Source organism: Macaca fascicularis, chromosome 17 (genome assembly GCF_037993035.2).
Source record: "Macaca fascicularis isolate 582-1 chromosome 17, T2T-MFA8v1.1".
NCBI classification, from domain to species: Eukaryota; Metazoa; Chordata; class Mammalia; order Primates; family Cercopithecidae; genus Macaca; species Macaca fascicularis.
Window position 1 is genome coordinate 38,625,097 of NC_088391.1, and position 17,825 is coordinate 38,642,921.

At 38.2% G+C, this 17,825-nt stretch overlaps 1 long non-coding RNA gene across 1 annotated transcript; it reads right to left on the minus strand.

Moving 5' to 3' along the window:
• Positions 1 to 349: 349 nt before the first annotated feature.
• LOC135968022 (uncharacterized) lies at positions 350 to 17,368 on the minus strand. Its single transcript, XR_010582446.1, has 3 exons — positions 17,252 to 17,368; positions 2,886 to 2,978; positions 350 to 457 (listed from the first exon to the last, which is right to left on the minus strand). It is a non-coding gene; the product is annotated as an uncharacterized lncRNA (long non-coding RNA).
• Positions 17,369 to 17,825: the final 457 nt, after the last annotated feature.

A 17,825-nucleotide genomic window follows, 5' to 3' on the forward strand; every position in this document is an offset into this window, starting at 1 on the left:
GCCTTTTCTCTGGAATCTTCTAGAACTTCCCAGGAGTCAGAAACTAAAGGAACAATGCTAGCAAGTTCCTGCTTCAGTGCTAAGGCCAGTAACAACCTTACTATTACTTGACCTCTGTCCCTGCCTTGTTGGAGACATTCCTGACCAATAAAGAAAAAACTCTGTCTTTCTGTTTGCAGCTTGCTTTCTAATGTAGCCAGAGTCACATGGCCAACATCTGCCTATATTCCTGTGATCAATGTCCATGTGAATATAGTACCACTCTTTTTACCCACTGGGTCTTAGTCCATTTTTGTGTTGCTATAAAAGAGATACTTGAGGCTGGGTAATTTATAAAAGAAATAAATAAGTTTATTTGACTCACAGTTCTGCAGGCTGTACAAAAAGCATGATGTCAGCATCTGCTTCTGATGAGACCCTCAGACTTCTTCCACTCATAGCTGAAGGCAAAGGGGAGCTGGTATGTCCAGAGATTACATGGTGAGAGAGGAGGCAAGAGAGAGAGGGGATAAGTGCCAACTCTTTTTAACAACCAGAAACTAATATAGCAGGAACTCACTCATTACTGCAAAGGTGCAATAAACCCTTCATGAAGAATCTACCTCCATGACCCAAACACCTCCCATTAAGCCCCACATTCAACATTGGGGATCAAACTTCAACATGAGGTTTTGGGGAACAGACGTCCAAACTACAGCACATTGCAAGACAATGACTGTAGGAAATGTAAAACAGACTGTGGCTAGGATGGGAAATTTATCAAAATGTGATGCTTCATCTCCAGGGGCATTAATGAAACTGTAGAGGACGAAGGCTGAGAGATCTGGAAGCAGTGGGAAGGTTATTGATCATTATTCACTGTTTAGGGCAAAGGAAAAAAAACTAAAGACTGCTTCAATCACCCAGGAATTTACTCCCCAACTCACAGCAATATAATGCAGTTAGACCAGGAAATAGAGCTCTCCAAAGCCCGACGAACATCCCTACATAAAGGACTCCTACATAAAAGACCTCCCTACATAAAAACCAGGAATTTCAGAGACTCAGAACACCAACAACACTTGTCTCCAGTTTAAAATCTGAGGATCTACCAAAATCTGTCAAATGGACAATGAAGAGAACCCAAGGGAAATCACCAACAACTGTTAGCAGGCACATGTCATACAAGAACATACTCTGTTCATCCAAGGACAAGAAAAACAAAACCAAACAAAAATAAGCATGGTATTCGTGAAAACAGTCTGTACTTTCAAAAAGGGAGAGAACCTAAGTACTAAAGATGCATAAGAAAAACAAACCTTTGAAAAAGATCTACTATAGGAAATGGTAAACTAGTAGATTATTTTTTACAGGAACTTGATTTTTTTCCCAATGAAATTCAAGAAAACATAGACTCTGTAAAAATAATATAAGGTTAACATTTAGATAGAAGGGGAACAGTCTGGATCAGGCAAATATAAAAAAGAGGGTAGATTTTTAAAAAGGAAAGATTGTAATGACATAAAATTACAAACAAATTATTGATTTAATGTACCTTTATGCAAGGCTAAGAAATCTCACAATATGAAGACTAGAAAGATCTCTGGGACAATATTATAGAAAATTGTCTGTAAGACGACAAACTTAAGGAGCACTTCAAGAATGCACAAAAAAAGAAGAGAACAATTATGTGATTAGGGAGGGTGAAAATAGAATACAGAAAATAAAATATAAGAAATGGGTAATTGATTTCCTAGTTGGGGGAGGGCAGGGAGAAAAGAACAAATAAGACAATAAATAAAAGAACAACATAAATGAGTAAGACTTTCCTAATGGACAAAAATAATACTGTTTTCATAATAGATTAGAACATCACTAATTTTTCCTTAAGCTATAAAAAAGAAGCCCAGGAAATTTCTCAAGAAAGTACTGAGGTCTTAGATCAAAAGAGTTTACCTTTTTTTCATCATACTCTGTTGAAGTTACAATTTTCCAAAAAAAAAAAAAAAGGAATAAATCATGCATCTCTGAGGCTGGGACAGGACACTCAGGAGTTCTCTCTCTCAGAAGAAAACTTCTGAGGCAGGCCATGGGCATCTCTAAAGAGTTTAAAGTAAGAAGGGGTTTTTTGTTGTTGTTGTTGTTGTTGTTTTTAAGAATTCTTAAGTAAGTTTTTTAAAAGGAAAGGGTTACCGCTAAACTCGATGCTCAGCCAAAGTGTCATTCAAATAATAAAATGAGAAAAAAATATTCTTAGTAATGCAAAGGCTCAGAAAGGATATCTGCCAGAGTTCTTCCTGAAGATGTGAAACTGTTCAAAAGATCAGTCAAAAGAGAACCCAGAAATGGTTAACCTGTGGCATAAAAAGATGCACAGAAGGCACTGAACCCAAAAGCGTTTTGAAAGAATACTTATTATTAATAACTTTAAAATATGTATTTATTTAAAAATCCCATATCATAAGAAAAAAACTCTGAAACAAAAGAAGGGATGAATAAAAGCGGGTACTCGGTAGATCAAGAAGGTAGCAACAGTTTCTGATTTATTCATGACATTATTAGCAAAACATATGTTCAAATATGTACTTTTTTATTTTAAGGTTAACTCTACTATTTTCAGTAAGTGGGAACTAACGGTTGGGTCCTCATGGACATAAAGGTGGCAACAATGGACACTGGGGACTACTAGACGGGGGAAGGCGGGGGTGAAATGCACTGAAAAAGTACCTATTGGGTACTATCCTCACTACTTGGGTGACAGAACCATTCATATGCCAAACCTCAGCATCACACAATATACCCATGTAACAAACCTGCACGTATTCCTCAAATCAAAAAATAAGAGTTGAAATTATAAAAAATAAAAATACCACCAATAAATAGTATCTGGGCTTGGTGGCTCACACCTGTAATCCCAGTGTTTGAGGAGGCTTAGGTGGATGGATCATTTGAGCTCAGGAGTTGGAGACCAGCCTGGCCAACATGGTGAAACCCTGTCTCTGAAAAACAAAACAAAACAAAACAAAAAATTAGCCAGATGTGGTGGTGTGCACCTGTAGTCCCAGCTACTCAGGAGGCTGAGGACAGAGGGTCATTTGAGCCCAGAAGGTCAAGGCTGCAGTAAACTGAGATTATGCCACTGTACTCCAGCCTGGGCCACAGAATGAGACTCTGTCTCAAAAATAAATATAAATAAATAAATAAATGAATAAATAAATAAATAAATAAATAAATAAATAAATAAATATCATAAAATACTGTTTTCAGGGACTTTTTCTTCCAAATCATTGGGACAAAAAAGTCAAAACAACATTTCATATGACAACAGGAGCAAAAAAAGAAAATAAAAAAGGAGCAAAATATACAACCAATAAAAGACAGATATCTCCAAAGAAAATGACAGAATAAACTCAAAATCCCAGCTATGATAATGAACACCTTACTAAAATATAACTCTTACACTTGGCTACAAAATAAAATCTCGCAATAATAGGCCTTCCTAACACAAAAGGACAAAGCAAAACTAAAAGTAAATATTTGGGCAAAGATACATCAGTTAAACCCAAAGAGAAAGAGACAGATAAGGCATATTACTAACAGAAAAGTAAAAGGTAACAAAAATTAAAATGTGCATAATTTTATATATCTCTCTTTATATGCTAAATATATAGATAGATACAATCTGTAATTATGATTCTGGAGTCCTAAGCAATTATACTATATAATGTAGTATAAAATAATTTAGGCAAAAATAAAAAATAAATAAATAGAAATACAATGTAGGGAGATATTTTAATACAAAATGTATAGGCTTTGTTGAGTAAATAGATTTAAAATGATATAAAAAAATCTAAATACTTAAGATTTATTTAACATTTATATTGAACTATATAAGGAAAAGAGAAATGTTCATGGAACTTTTGCAAGAATAGTTCTTATATGAGGCCACAAAACAAGCAAAATAATTTTTAAAAACTCAATGGTTCATATTCTTGTTTTTTGTTTTTTGTTTTTGTTTTTGTTTTGAGACGGAGTCTCGCTCTGTCGCCCAGGCTGGAGTGCAGTGGTGCAATCTTGGCTCACTGCAAGCTCCGCCTCCCGGGTTCACGCCATTCTCCTGCCTCAGCCTCCCAAGTAGCTGGGACTACAGGGGCCCGCCACCATGCCCGACTAATTTCTTTTGTATTTTTAGTAGAGACGGGGTTTCACCGTGTTAGCCAGGGTGGTCTCGATCTCCTGACCTCGTGATCTGCCCGCCTCCGCCTCACAAAGTGCTGGGATTACAGGTGTGAGCCACCACGCCCGGTCTAAATGGTTCGTATTCTTTAAAGCCAATACCAAAAAACCCTCAGAAACCTACATGTTAATATTAAAATGTTAAACAAAAATTTTAAATCTTTGAAAAAAATTATTAATCTTATAAATAGCTTACGTTAAAAAAATAAAAATAACAATTATAGAAAAATGTTAAAATAACACTAATGATAAGATTGTATACCAAACATCTGGGAAGTGGCCAGAACTACTCAATAGACTGACTATTCTTCTAGATTAAGAAGGAGGGAGGGAGAGAGGGAGGGAGGGGGGAAAGGGGGAAGAAAGGAAGGGGGAAGGGCAAAGGGAGAAGGGGTGAAGGGGAGAACGAGGGAAGGAGGGAAGGAAGGGAGGAAGGAAGTAAGGGAGGGAGGGAGGAAGGGAGGAGGAAAGGGGGAAGGAAGGAAGGAAGGAAGGAAGGAAGGAAGGAAGGAAGGAAGGAAGGAAGGAAGGGGAGGAGGGGGAGGAGAGGGAAGGGGAATGAGACACAGAGAGAAGGAAGAAGGACAAAAATATTAACTAACTTCTTGATGCCATAAATTAGGAAAGAAAGCACAATAAGGCAATTTTAGGAAAAGTAGAAGAAAGAAACTAATTATTTCTTAAATGCATAAGTAAACAATTTAAGGTAAAAATTAAAAAGTAGAATAAGAAGCAGATCTTTGAAAAATGAAAGAAATCAATCAAAATAGTAATTCTTCATAAAATAACCACTTAAAATAAAAATCCTAATACACAAATTTAGAATTAGAAGGGGAATATCACAGTACAGAGGTAATTAAAAATAATATCATATATTAAGCTATGCTAAAGCTTTCAAACTATTAATGCAATGTAAATTTTTCCTAGGAAATATAATTAACAATATTGACCAAGAAGAAGTAGAAACCATGGAAGAAATTTAAATGTTAATTAGTTAATTACTTAGCAAAAAAATGTGCCAAATTAGAACAACAAGGTATTGTGTGTATAAATCTTTCTGCAATATAAAAATAAGTGATGAGCTTTCTAGTTTATTTTATAATCTTTTGCATAATCTTGATACCAAGACATAAAAATAGGCAAAATGGGAATTCAGGCCAATTTTATATATATATACAGGTTTGAAAATTGTAAGTAAAATCTTATAAAATATATGACAGCATTATATTTTAAAAATTATTCACCATGGTTGCTCTATTTATTTTTGTAACACAGCAAAAGCTTATTTATATTAAGAAATCTGTTATCAAATGATAACTTTAAGAATGCTTATCAAAAATAGTTACCTCAATGAATGCTAAAAAGAAATTTGCTAAAATTCTTCACATATCCCAACATAGTAACAAAGACTCTACAAAAAAAAAAAAAAAAAAAAAAAAGGAAAAGTTCCAGATCCAGGAAATCTCCAAAAGATCACAGCAAACATTTCAGCAGTCTCTAATATAAATTTGATCTACTCTATCACTCTGTAGGGTTTCATTGTGAACTGAGATGCAGATGACAACTGCAAAACCACTCCAGCTGCTGAGGTCACTTGATTTAAACCAGAGACCTCATTTATATCCATGTGAAAATAGATCTTTATGAAAGCATATTCTGGTAACATTGTTGTTGGCCCAGATGCTTGGAATGCTACCAGCAGACAGCCTTCAGCTTTCAGTCCTGTAGGGATTATCTCAAATACAGAGAGCTCTTTCACCCAGAGTCAGCCTTCGCTTGAGGTCACCCACCTTCCATACTGTAGTATAAAGTCCTAGGCTTCCTGACTCAACTCAGGACAATTCTGAAGGGCCTGTCATTCCTTTTGGAATTAGCTGAGGCAACCATTGGGAGCGCACTGCATTGCAACCTCTCCTTCTGCCCAATCCTGCTTGTTCTCCTTCTATTTCACAAGTGTCCATCTCAAAGGTGCTGCTTACGAACATCCTGCAAGCTAAACTCCACTCAGAGTCAGCTTCCCAGGGAAACCAACCGAAAGCATTAAGACATATAATGATGTTATTTTACTCAGTGCCGGGCTCTAACATTTAGGCCAGGCATTACCTCTTGGGGCAGAGACTTAGAAATATGTCAAGAACACAGAGCTGTGGTTTGTGTTTAGGACTAAATGCATTGTTCTGTTTCTGATGGATTATTCTGAGCATTAGTTTCTCATCCATTAAACAGGAGAGTTGATCTAAGGGATTTCTAAGCTCTTTCCCAGTTCGAAAATGCCATATGATAAGATCTTCAAACATATATATTAAATTTAGGGCTTTAATATCCATACAAGGATTTGGGGTGAACTTTCTCTACAGCATGTTAATATAATCATTCAGTAAAAACAAATTGTCAGATAGTTTGAGGTTGAACTAGAATGTTACTAGGTAGTCAAAGGATTAGGAGACAAAATGAACATTATCTTCATTCATTTATCTACCAACTCATTTATTCATCAACTACTTATTGAGCAATTATTATGTGTCAAACCTTGTGTTTCAATCCAAAATCAGTAAGTTATGGCCCTTATCCTCTAGAATCGCACAATTTAGTGGATGAAATGAACACTTAAAATAACAGCAATAACCCGCAAATATAAGTTCAGCAATAACATACAATGAGTTCTGTTGGACCATAGAAGAATACACCCAGTTCCACCTGAGGGTTGCAGAAGTCACTTCCCAAAGGGATTGATGATCCCTGGTGTAGGAAGTGAAAGCTGTTCAAAAAGAGGAGGCAGTCTACATGAAGATACAATCTCAAAAATTAACATGGTGTTCAGAGAACGCTCTAGTTGTTAGGCGCTTAGCTAAGTGTCTCAAGGCATGGTCAGGAGCAAAGTCAGCAAGGGTTAGCAAATCAGTTCATGGATCCTGTAAACTGGTGGTAACTGTGCTTCCCAGAGCTACCCCACTCTCATCCTCAGGCCCAATATTGTGATTCTCTGGTTGTAGAATGTGGCCAAGAAACCTTCAAGCCAAGTTAATTGGGTTGATTTGCAGATGGATTCTGCAAATTATACTTCAGGAAACATTAGGAGTGCCCATCTCAGTATGCCCGGGAAAGCCTAACTTTTCACCTATTGTCTCGGCATGATTAGTAATAAATTTGTCATTCATTTGCAAATGTGTTCTCCTTTGTAGGATAAATTATTATGGTCATTCTAGTCCTGCAGGGATATAGGGAAGGTGCCCTGGGGTCACAGAAAAGGGCAAAGTGTAAGGGATGGTCCAAGAGGGAGAGACTCTAGTTTTTTCCTCTGATTCAATTGGATCAGTGCTATACATAGGGCCTTATAGCTTTCTTCTAAAAAACAAGCGTTAGCAGTCAAAACTGGAAACTGGAAATCATTGAATGGTTTTAACATGCACTGACATGGTCAAATGGACAGTTGAAATAGATCATCTTGGTAGCTGTGTAGACTATGAAGTAGGAGCAGGATGTGTAAATAGGAGGCTGTTTAGCTGTCCACAGGGGGAAAAATGAAGGCCCCAAGTAAGATAGTAAGTGGACTAGAAACATCTAAGAAATTTTACTGGCATGACTCGATAATTAATTTTATGGGGGTGAGATGAAAGATGTCAGTAAGTTATGGATAACACTCGTGTGAACATATACCACTAAAGAAAAACCCCAGGATACATGATGTGAATGCTCTATTATTTAACAGCTTAGGAAAATCTTCTGCAAAGGGCAGAGAGGATTTAGTGAGAAAGGCCAAATCTCCTGCCTGCATATACAATAATAACAGCATTTTATTCCACTTATAAAAATGTTCTGTTTCATTAAACTTTACTAAACATTTTTAGATTGTCAGACTATATCCCAAAAAAAGAAAACTAAAATGCTGAGATCCAAAATCATAGTGAAGTCAAAATTTACTCATGTTTTATGTAAGTTATTAAACATAATTCCAAATTGTTATGGATATAGGATATAGGGATGTCTTTTTAAAAATAATACAAAATTGCACATAAAATCAGTTTCTACTGGGGAATAGGAAAAAATGGCAAATCACAGATTTTTAAAAGATGAAAATATCACCCAGAAAATTGAAGAAAATATATAACTTGCTTTTTAACATGTCTTTATAATGCTATTCCCATATAATTGGCTACTCTTTGATTGTCTCTCCATAAGATTTTATAACATTTTCTATGGAGGATCTTCTCAGCTTTTGCAGCCTTGGCACTATTGACATTTTGAGACAAGTAATTGTTGAGAGCAGGAGAAGGGGAGAAGGGAAGGAGATGTTCCATGTATTGCAGGAACTGCAGCATCTCTGGCCTATATCTACTATATGCTAATAGCATCCTCCACTAGTTGTAACCATCAAAAATGTCTCCAGTCATTGTCAAATGTCCCCTGGGAGACTCATTCAATTGAGAATCACCATTCTGTGGAAAGAATAGAGAGACAGTGTTTTAGTCTGCTCAGCCTGCCATAACAGAATATCATAGATTCGGTGGCTCAAATAGCAGAACTTTATCTTCTCACAGTTCTAGAGGCTGGAAGCCCAAGATCAAGGTTCCAGCAGGATTTGGTTTCTGGTGAGGGCTCTCTTACTGCCTTGCAGACAACTTCCTTCTCTCTGTATCTCCACACAGAGGAGACAGCATGTGTGCTCTCTTATATCTAGACTTTTTGTGGTTTTTTTTTTTTTGTTTTGAGACAGAGTCTTGCTCTGTCACCCAGGCTAGAATGCAGTGGTGCAATCTCTGCTCACTGCAACGCCACCTCCTGGGTTCAAGAGATTCTCCTGCCTCAGTCTCCCAAGTAGCTGGCATTACAGGCATGCACCACCATGCCTGGCCAATTTTTATATTTTTAATAAAGATGGAGTTTCACCATGTTGACCAGGCTGGTCTCGAACTCCTGACCTCAAGTGATCTGCCCGCCTCAGCCTCCCAAAGTGTTAGAATTACAGGTGTGAGCCACCGTGCCTGGCTCTTGTGACTTTTCTTATAAGGAGCCTATCATATAGGCCTCACTTAGGCCTCACTCTTCTGACATTGTTTAACCTGAATTACCTCCTGTAGGCCTCATCTCCAAATAATATAGTCACATTGGGGGTTAGAGCTTCAACATATGAAAGTTGGGGGAACACAATTCAGTCCATAGCATATAGATAATTAAATCTTTTTTCTAGTATGATTGCTCAAAAAATTGCTTTAATATTTCTGGAAGAGTTTTTATTGGTTTTACAACATTTAATTGGTGATATTTTATAAATGTTTAGGGTTGTTGTCAAATTTCAGAAAACATCAAGCTTCTTTCATAAATGACCTATAAGATTTTAGGACATTTCAGCTTTTCTGAAATAAGGATTAATCATAAAAGCTCTTTGAATTAATGACATTTTTACCAGTTTTTCATGAGTGTCATTATTGCAGTGGTATATTATGATTTTATGTTACCATTATCAATGTCAGATTGTCATGTCCCCTCAGGAAAAAATTAATAAGAAATCTACATAGGCCTAGTTGGGCAATGACACTTCAGACACAGGAAGAGCATAGCAAAGGTCTGTCCCAATAATGACAAAAAGTCAGTTTGGGTAGAGTGTAGTACATAGGGAAGGCAGCAGTGAATGAGAAATTTAGAAAAATGCTCTGGAGTCAGGGAAGGAGTGGGAAATATCAAATGCTGGCCAGTGACTGAGAATAGAGGACCATGACTTAAATTTGAGTTAAAGAATCAAAGGTTGGTTGATGGGCCACTAGGCATATGAAAGTGTAATGTGACAATCATTAGCATTCGAATCAGCCAAACATCAGTTTAAATACTGATCTGACACAAAGTAGCCTGTGAAATCTTTAACTGTGTCAGCTCATGTCCTCTAAGAAGCAGATACCAAGATAGAATTAAATGTGCAAGAGATTTATTGAAGGAAATAGCCATGGAAAATAAAGAAAGGAAACAGAAGCTATTGAGAGCCTTTCAAATCATGATGAAGATCTGACACCCATAAAAGGAAAGAGAGAAGAAAGGAGGATTGGGTCAGAAGACCTTCAGACTGCAGTACAGCTCTGAGAAAGTCTCAGCTGGAAGGCAAAGGCTGCCCATCAGAGAAGTTCTGCATTGAACGGGAATTGTCCAGCTCGAGAACTCTGGCCGTGTTTCTTCACTGGCTGAGAGCACCTCGGGAAGAGTACGATTTTGTGGGGATGCTAAGATGGAAGAGTACGATTTTGTGAGGATGCTAAGAGTACGATTTTGTGTGGCATCTGGAGGAAGCATACCAACATATTCTCTTAAAGGAAAGTATGAGTCATGCACCTCCAGGCCCTGACCGCTGGCCATAGCTTATGTATAGAAGTCATTCCTAAGCATATAAATCCATTCCAATAAACCCAAACTGAATGTATCTCATTGACATTATTTTTAGTCATATCCCCAAAAAAAGTCCCAGCTTATTCCTTTGCCACCAGACATGAGTGGAAATAGGACAGAGGGGAAGTTGCAGTTAAAAGACACAGTGGTCTTAACTGATTGCAGATAAGATATCTTTTGAAAAATTACAGAAGCATATGTCTATGTGGACATGTGCTAGAGACCCTGCCAGGACATTGGAAGGGGTCCTGCAAATGAACACCCTGAATCTTAAAATGCTTTAGCTTCACACAAATCTACCTTGTTTCTAAAGGTGATAATTTATTTTTATCAGACATGCACTATCATTGAGATCAAGTCCAACTCCTAAATCCCTAAAACTCTCAGCCAAATAAAACTAGCATAGGATAAGTGCATCTCAAAAGGCAGAAGAGCTGCCTCCCTTCTGAAATACAAAATCACCAAGTTCATTGGACCAGGGAGTTCTCATTCTTCAATTTGGGCCAGAGTCAATATCCAAGGGTCCAATTCAAGGGAGAAGGACAGGTGCCTAAGGGGCAAGCAAGTTCAAGGTGTGGGCAGTTCTCAGTGTGGTTGGATGAGAGCTCCAGAAAAGGAAAGTCCATGTGGGACAGTAAGAAACAAAACAAAACACAAATCAAAAGTGGGATCCAAAGCAAGGTAAGGGGCTGGCAAGATCAAAAAGAGAAATCTAGAGATCTTATCAACAGGCTATGAGTTAGAACTAGCCTCTAGACTTGAGAGAAGGAGAAAAGGGTTGAGAAGAGCAGGAAGCCAGGCCTACCAGTCAACAGACTGACCTCATTGGTGCATAGGGAAGATGGGTAAACTAAATTGTGACATCACTCTCCCTAGATGTCACTGGTAGGGAGGGAGCTGCTGAAGCCCTACTGTAGGGGTCCCCATTGTCTCCAGGGTTGAGTCATGGAAAACAGGCACTTATTATCCACACCTGAGCAGAGTAGGACCAGACAGACACGTAAGCAATGAAGAATCACAGCAAGCCCTCCAATAACATGGTGGTGTTATAACAATGAGTGTTGTTATAACATTGATGAGAAAAAAAAAAAAAAAAGAATTTATTTCCAGCAGAAACCACTGTCTATGTGGAGTTTACTCATTCTCCCCATGTCTCCATGGGTTTTCTCCAGGCACTCCAGTTTCCTCCCAGATCCCAAAGATGTGCACCTTGGGTAACTGGTGTGTCTACTCTGTCCCAGACTGAGTGTGAGCATGTTTGAGTGTGCCCTGCTGTGGGTTGCTTTCTTGTCTCGGGTTGGCTTTCACCTTGTACCCTGAGCTTCTAGGAGAGGCTCCAACCACCCATGACCCTGAACTGGCATAAATGGGTTGGAAAATAAGTGAATGAATTGAATGAATGAATGAATGAATGAATAAAAAGTGTTGTCAAAAGTTTGGGAAGTCTATGATAATCATCCAAATACACAACAATAAAGAGTGCGTTAGGAAAGTGCTCAGTGAGCCCATCATGCTGGTAGGAGGGGCTCCTTCCAATTTTCACTTGGCAAACATTTATTCCTTGATTGAACCCACCACCACTATGACCACCCTCACTCCTCATTCACCAAAAATTGGGGAAGTAATTATCTTACTTGTTTTTATTAATCTTTCTTAAATGTATGTATAGCTCACATTTATTTTAATGTTTAATATTAGAATCATTTTGAGTCTTCACTTAGAAGTTTAGTGATCTATTTGGGACCAAAAATATTCAGTAGAAACTTAACTCTCATTTATATCAACTAACCTATGGTAAAAACTGGCTTCATTATACAGCTGTTTTGCTTAAAGTAGCAGTTTCCAAGAACCTATTGATGACATTAAGTGAGGACTCACTGTTATCCATGCTGGATGAGAGTCTCTACAGAGCATCGAAGCCTCAGACCTCTAAATATCCTAATCACCATCTCCACGCTGGTAAGGTACCAACACAGGGAAAGCCTAGCCAAGGTGAGACCTTGAGAGGCATAGAGAGATTTACCAGCAATTGTGTGTGTGTGCATTATCATGTGCATTTTACTGGTACAAATTGAAATGCAAATAAATCAGAAAATAATCCTGGAGGAGAGGGCCCAAGAAAAAGCAAAATAACTAGAGGGAAATAGCAGAGTTCCTCAGAAAGGTCAGAGACAAGTGGCCTTTTGCAATTGCAGCATTTGTATAAAATCCAGGTGTAAGTAGCAAAATTAGCAGCGCATTTTTAAATTTAAATATATCTTTCTTAAACATAGTTAATTTATTTCCCAGGTTTCTGGTTATTGGTCTCATGTTTCCCCTAAAAAATAACTTAGAACCTGTAAGTGGGCAGAAGGAATTAGTGATTCTTTCTAGCTATAAATTATTTATCACCTTATTCCACTCTCTTTACCTTCATTGGGATGCTTCCAAATTGACAAAGAAACCTATTTACTGTTAATTGATTACCACTCTAAATTCATTGAGATTGCAGCAGTAACAAGCATCTCAAGTAGTTCAGCTGAGATTAGCTGTATCACATCACAGGAGAGAAGAAAAGATGTGGTTAAGGCAGGTTCTCCTCACTGACAGTGGACTTCCAATTTCAAGTGAACATGTTTCGGAATTCAATATGACAGTCTTAGTTTGTCTAAAGACAAGTTAAAATGCAGACCTTCATTTTTGCAGCACAAATGATGGTCAACAGGAATTAAGTCAGGAAAACAGAATCCTTACTCATCCTACATGTTAAAACTTACAAGAAATAGATTAAAAACTCTTGGTAGCATATCTGTTAATAGCATCAGAAAACGTTTTCACTTTTATTCAGTTCTAGCTCTGCATATACAATAAGCATTAAATTTTAAAGCAAACAAAATAAACGCACCAGAACCTAGTGTTACATGGGAATATGGAAAATTTCTACACCAAAAATGAGGTCTATAAAGATATGTGTTGTTTCACAATACTTTTTGCAAAAAAAGTGACTTGTCTATAATATTATCCATTCAGTGGAAAGGATATACTGTAAAAATTATTATTTCCCCAAATTGGGACTATTTCTTATCAAAGCCATAGTTAGTTATAATAAATCTAGAGGTCAGCAGTCTAAAAGCAATAAAAAAATAATTAAAATTAAAACACTTTAAAACTTTGACACAGCCTACAACAATGACAATGTATATTGCAAATATTAATATCAATTTATTCATTCAACAAATGTAAATTGAGTTCTTAGTTCAAGTCAAGCATTACTCTATGAGCGAAACTGACAAAAAAATTCCCCGTCCTCATTGAATGTGCCGGCAAGGCAGGATGGAGGGTCTAGTGAGAGAAACAAGAAACAACTATATACAGTGATGAGGTGATGAATGCTACAGAGGAAACTAAAGCAGAAGGGGGAAAGAGAGCTGATGTTTGGGGAGGGTGTTGCTATTTAATAATGAGTGGTCACGAAAGGCCTTTCTGACAAGGTGATCTTTTAGCAGAGCCATCAAGCACTTGTAGAAATCAGCAATTTGCCCATCTGAGAGAGGACTGTTCCATGCAGAAAGAATAGAAAGTGCAAAAGGCCTGAGATGACAGTTAGTGGGCACACTGGAGGAGCTACATGCCAGTGGGGTTGGAGCAAAGGGAGTGGGAGAGAAAAGTAGACCATGAGGTCAGACCATGAGGTTCAGATCAAGCAGACTAGAAAGTCCTTGTGCAGATGTTGGATCTTACAAAGATCCAACAGGGATTACAAGGGATCCTGATTACAAGGGATCGGTGGGCTCTTCTGGCAAGAATGGAAGTGAGTGGGTAGGGAGCAGGGCAAGGGTAGAGGACTACTTAGGAAGTTACTGAAGTTGTCCTGACAAAAAATAGTGTTGGGTTGTGGTAGTGAAGGGTGTGACAATTTAAAGAAGGTACAGATGGGAGGTCTATGTCCATAGAGAAAGAAGAGTCAAGGATGATGGAGGTTTATGTTCTGGAGTCGCCATTTACTGAGAGAGAAAGATTCTAGGAGCAGATGGGGCAGGTTTTAAGCAGGAAAATTAAGAGTTCTGTTTTGATCATATCAAAATTGAAATGACAGTTATCCAAGAGGAGGGGTGTGTGTGTGTGTGTGTGTGTGTGTGTGTGTGTTTCCACTGGTCATGTTACTAAGAAAATTTATTGTTCTTTCTGGAAAAGATTGAATCACGGTATAAAAGAAAAAATCTTAGGACAAGATGCCTGAGGCAACATGAAAATACTGAAAGACTATTGAACTAAAATAATCAAAATGCCACCAGCTGAATTGTCTCAAAGTGTCAAACAACCTTTTGGAGACTCAGTCGTCTCCCCTCTCTAAAATAAAGAAGTATGACTAAATTTCGTGAATAAAATGACTCAGCTCTACCAAATTCAAAGAGGATATAAATCCTTCAAAATCATTTCCCACAAATAAACCTCTCATGTCCCTCCCAAGGGGGGGAAATGTTATTTTATAGACAATGACAACTTCTCACTTTGGAAATCAGGACTTGTTTTAAGGTGTTAGAACTAGCGTTCAGAAAGTCCTGTCTTTTGCAGAGGCTGCACAGTGTCGAGAAAGAAATGTATGAGCATCAGACCCAGCATATTTCAATCCTGATTCTTCTGGCAGGATTGCTCAGATCTTCTTGCTCAGATCTCCAAAATGCTGCTTAAATGTACTCATTTATAAAAGAAAGCAAGAAACATACTGTTCTCACAGAGTTATTCTGAACATATAAGAATTAAAGCATTTAACACCACGCAGCATGGTATATAATGTCATATGATTTAGGATACACTGTATATTTAGAACACCCCATAATTATTAGTTCCATCCTTTCCCATTCCTATCTCCTCACTTCCCACTCCCAGCCTGGAGGCGAGCTGGACAAGAACCAAGCCCTTTAGTGTCAGGATTTGATTAGTCATGTTGCTGAATGAGTGAGAGCTCTCAATGATATGAATTAATTTACACAGTGGGGAGGCCAGGAGAACTACATTCTTAGCATCTACTCTGTGCAAGGTATTTTGTAAACATTGGTGGAATTAATCTTCATAACAAACATACTAGGTAAACATTTTCATCTTATTTTATAAATAAAGAGTCTGAGGTTCTGAAAGGTTAAGTAATTCAAGGAACTCAAATAAGATCATTAATTGTTTCATAATCAGTAATTGTTTCTCAGACATGCTTGATTCTGGAACCTCTTTGCACTCTATCACTTTGTCATCCTTGATGCTGCTTCCCACCCTGCATTGGTGACCTGGTGGTTTTAAAACATGATGGTAGGACCAGGTCTCCAGTCTGAGAATAGCCTGCGGACATGACCTGTCTAGACTTTTGCTTGTCTGTGCCTCTCTTCTCTGAGTCCACCTGCCACCGTGTTCTGTCTGTACTTTAGTTTTTATGATCAAAGGCTCTCTTTAAATCAATGCTACTCCTGATCAGTCATCTTGGCATGTCTCCAGCCAGCAGCCTGGTCTACAAATCTAGCTAGCAATCTCCTTTGATCATTGTTATTCAGCTCTGTGGAAACCTGGATGTTGTCTTTAAGTGTTCCCTCCAAGTCACTCCTTACAATCCATCATCAAGTTCTGTTGTTTCTACATTCAAAGTATCCCTTTAATCTTTCCACTTGTATTTCCTTAACTGTCCTTCTACTCCAGATCTCTAATTGCCTCTCAACTGGATTTCTACAATAGCCCTCTTATCATTCTCCCCATTTTATCTCTTCCACATCCCCAATCCATTATCTATGCAAAGTAAGATTTTGAAGCAAAACCTAATTATGTACCCCTTGAAATACTTCCTTTGCTTCCCACTGCACTTCAAACAAGGTCCTTACCCTTTTTGGTATCATATACTACCCACAGTCTTGCATGGTCTGGCTCTTCCTCTCACTTTGGTTCTCTGTGTACCAGCCACAGCCACCTCCTCTCACTTCTGGGAAAGGCACAGCTCCTTCCTGTCTCTGAGATATCACATGTCCAGCTCCTTCTCATCCTTCAGTTTCCTGCAGAATTGTTAGCTCTCTATCTCTACACTCATTTCAATTGCCTTTTAGCAATTCAGTCTATAATTACATAGAGTGGCTGCCAAGAGAAAGGAGAAGAGGATCCAGGCAGAGATAAGAAGAGCCCCTACAAGCATGTAGAAAGGTCCTGATCGGAGGTTGAAAGAATTATGTGTGTTTGAGAAACTGAAAGAAAAGCATTTTAAAAGACAGTCTTTGTGTCTCCCTGCAAGATTGTAAACTTCATGGAGGCAGGGCCATATCTGTCTCATTCACCAGTTCACTTAGCCTAATACGTACAATGCCTGATAAGTAGGAGTCACTCAAGTACATATGTAAGTCATGACTTAATGCCTGTGAAATCAGTTGTAACAGCCACTTTGAATATTACTTATTAGTACTTAGTTTATTCATGTTTTCTCAATAGAACAGAATATAGCTGATAGTTTTTACAGAAACTTGTGTCTAACCACCTCACATACGCATGGTTTATTTGTAGTCACTGATGCTTATCTATGCATAATTTTGTTGTCTTGGTTCAGATTTAACTTTCATTTAATGAATCCATGACCCATTTCTTCTCTGTACTGTCCTTCCCTCCCAGCTTTGTTTTCCATAGGCTATGGGTGTTCTGAAATAATATGTGGCCTTACCTTGACTGACAGGTAACTCACAAAAATAAGTATCTTGTCACTTCTCTGTCTGACCTCCAGGGTGTATGTCAGATTCAGGTCTGTTCATTCCCTCATCGTTCTGAGGCAAGAAGTACTTGGGGCACATGGCAGAAGCACAATTGACTGAGACAAACGGCAACAAGTGGCAACATTTATTTATAGATTCTGCTCCCTTTCATGTTGTGTTGACCAAGTCAAGTCACATAGCCAGGTCCAATTTCAAAGAGGCAAGGAAATACACTTCACGTAGGTCAGCAGTCCTCAACCTTTTTGTCACCAGGGACTGCTTTTGGGGAAGATAATCCACGGACAGGGGTGGAGGGTGGTTTCGGGATGAAACTGTTCCACCTCAAATCATCAGGTATTAGTTAGCTTCTCATAGGAGTGCACAATCTAGATAGTTCACAGTGGGGTTCATGCTCTGATCTGATAGAGGTGGAGTTTAGGTGGTAATGCTGGCTAGCCTGCTGCTCACCTCCTGCTTTGTAGCCTGCTTCCTAAGAGGCCACAGACCACTACCAGTCCATGGTCCAGGGGTTGGGGACCCCTGACT